This window comes from Epinephelus moara, chromosome 7 (genome assembly GCF_006386435.1).
Source record: "Epinephelus moara isolate mb chromosome 7, YSFRI_EMoa_1.0, whole genome shotgun sequence".
Lineage (NCBI taxonomy): Eukaryota > Metazoa > Chordata > Actinopteri > Perciformes > Serranidae > Epinephelus > Epinephelus moara.
The window spans coordinates 16,124,045-16,126,720 of NC_065512.1; positions in this window are offsets into that span (position 1 = coordinate 16,124,045).

The window sequence follows — 2,676 nt, forward strand, 5'->3', positions numbered from 1 at the left end:
GCATGCTGGGTTCCTGGTTCGAACTCAGGGTGGGGGAGCCCCTCTGTGCGGAGTTTGCAGGTTCTCCCTGTGTCAGCGTGGGTTTTCTCCGGGTGCTCCGGCTTCTTCCCACAGTCCAAAGACATGCAGGTCAGGTTAACTGGTGACTCTAAATTGGCCGTAGGTGTGAATGTCTTGCAATTAGCCCTGTGATAGTCTGATGACCTGTCCAGGGTGTACCCAGCCTCTCGCCTAATGTCAGCTGGGATAGGCTCCAGCCCCCCCCATGACCCCCAACAGGATAAGCGGTACGGAAAATGGAAACGGAAAAGTTAGTGAAAGAATGTTTTGCTTTTGGAGTCACAGTCCCCGCTAGAAAAGCAGTGATGTCTCAGTAAAAACAGCTGCTTTTTGTGCCACTATCCCCCACGAGAACAATGGTAACAGTTGCTACAAATCACCCATGTTTGGTGCTTAAAAAGCTGCAGGAAAAGCAAAGCAATGACTTGCTCAACACAACCGGTTTTGTTGTTTGTTGGTCTCACACGGAGATCTGCAGTGGTCTGCAGCTTGGCAGGCATGTCGCCTAGGAGTCACGCCATCTCCCCCACCTCCCTATGACGAGGTCAGTTCATATACGATGTCACTTTAGAAAACATTTCCCTCTGGCTACTGGACTGTGCTTTAAGACAGACTTTGAAAGAAGACAAATTGTAACACTGTCTTTAAGTTCAATTCAGAAACCCCAAACAAACCTTGACAGGGAGATTATAAAATGTACTTTGCAGACAATGAATAATGGGGCATGTATACTGCCATTTAAAGGTTTGGAGTCGTCTGCCACAAAAGCTTGATTGGATACAGTCTGGTTATTTCAATGCTTTAAGGTTTTAGAAAGTCCTCTTAACAAATAGATGTTATTTTGTATGAAGGGTTTGTTTTGTACACGGAGAACAAAATGCTTTAAAATGATTCAACCAGTCTGACAACTGAAAGGGAAGAAAAAGACGAAGATACCTTTGAGCAACAGTTCAATCAGAACCGAAGATTTTACTGGTCATTGTTAAAAGAAACTTGAAGCTTATCAAAATGTTGCTTACTTTCTCACTTACTGACCTTTATGCCTTCTGGCATGTAGGGCAGCAACAAAGGATTACACTCCTGTCTGCTTCGGACAAACTCTTGGATAGTACCTCAGGTCTGCTTCTGGGTTTTATTTCTCTGTGCACTGTTCTACACCAGGTATTCCCTTCTAACGCCTTCCTTCTGGTTTGCAGTGGAGGGCAGTTTTTGTGATGTCATCCTGTTCCCCTAGCAGAAGTCTTTGCTCTCTTGATTGGACCAAGCGAGTAGGTGTTGGTTGGAGATGGTGTTAGGTCAGAAGACATGCAGGAGTTTTCTGACACCTCTTCCAAACTAGACACAATGCGAACGAAGGATTCTTCCAGTGTCTCCCAAAGAAAATGTCCAAATGCTCATTGCATTAGCGAACAAGTGATGTGTTGCTTGTTTGAAAAATGGATGGCTCTGACTATTCTGGGAAAGCTTCACGCACCTCCAACCTCTTTTCAGAGCAACAGCAAGCACTTGTTTAGGTTCGCTCACGGCTCAATCAGCTCCCGAATGTTGCTGTCACTCATAGTATATAAGGACAGTTTTCCACACTCCATCCACTTGAGTTTGCTCACTTGCTGTATGTCAGGAGGAGGTTTGAGGCTTCTTGTGTGGAGAGGTCGCTCTCATTCTCAGGCATTCTGAGCCATATAGCAAGGTGGATCTACTTTTACTATGGTCATAACATCAAAATGTGTGCAGATATTAAATGTGAACAGGTTCCTGTTTCAGTGTCAAGTGCACAATAATGCCTTCACTTACTCCTCTTCATCTCCTATGGGACATAAGGCTTGAATGAGCTCTTTCCATTGCATTTGATCCTTGGCAGCATGTTGCGCCTCTCCACATGACAGGTTCCTCTTTTCCAACTCCAGTGTCACAGTTCTGCGCCAGGTGGTTTTGGGCCTTCAAGGTTTTCTTTTGTCTAATGGTGTCCATGTTAAGGTGACTCTCGTGATCCAGCCCTGTTCCATTCTTAGCACATCGCCTAGCTATCTCAGATGTCCGTGTGTGAGTTCTTTGGTGACACTCCGGTTACCTGTTTTCTTGCACAGTTGAAGATTGGAGATTTTGTTTGGCCAGAGGATCTGGCGTATTTGTCAGAGGCATCCATTGTGAAGTAATGATGATGCCCTTAACGAGCTGAAAAAAGCAGGCATGTTGCGTTAGCAAAGCTATTCATCATACTTTACAAAAGAAACAGAATGTTAGTCTAGGGTTAAGGCTATTGAAATTGGATCATATCAGTGGAACATACTATGGACTGACTAATCATAGTTTAAATCTTTTCAGTCTAACCACAGAGTACACTGCAGAGGGCCCTAAAAATAAGGGGATCCTAAAATATGTAGAGCCCTACGTTAGGTCCCAGCCCCAGACTCAGACTGGCCAATCATAACGTAGCATCAGGCCGGCTCAGACTAGGGTCTGACAACAACACAGCTGTGCTCCATTGACTCTAATGCAGTCGTTTCAGATGTCCTTCATTTTCAGGCTGGTTTTGTGGATTTGGAGCTAAATGTTGTGCCTGGGGCACGTCGTGTACTAATGATACTTGTTACCTGGAGAGGTTGGAAAAAGATA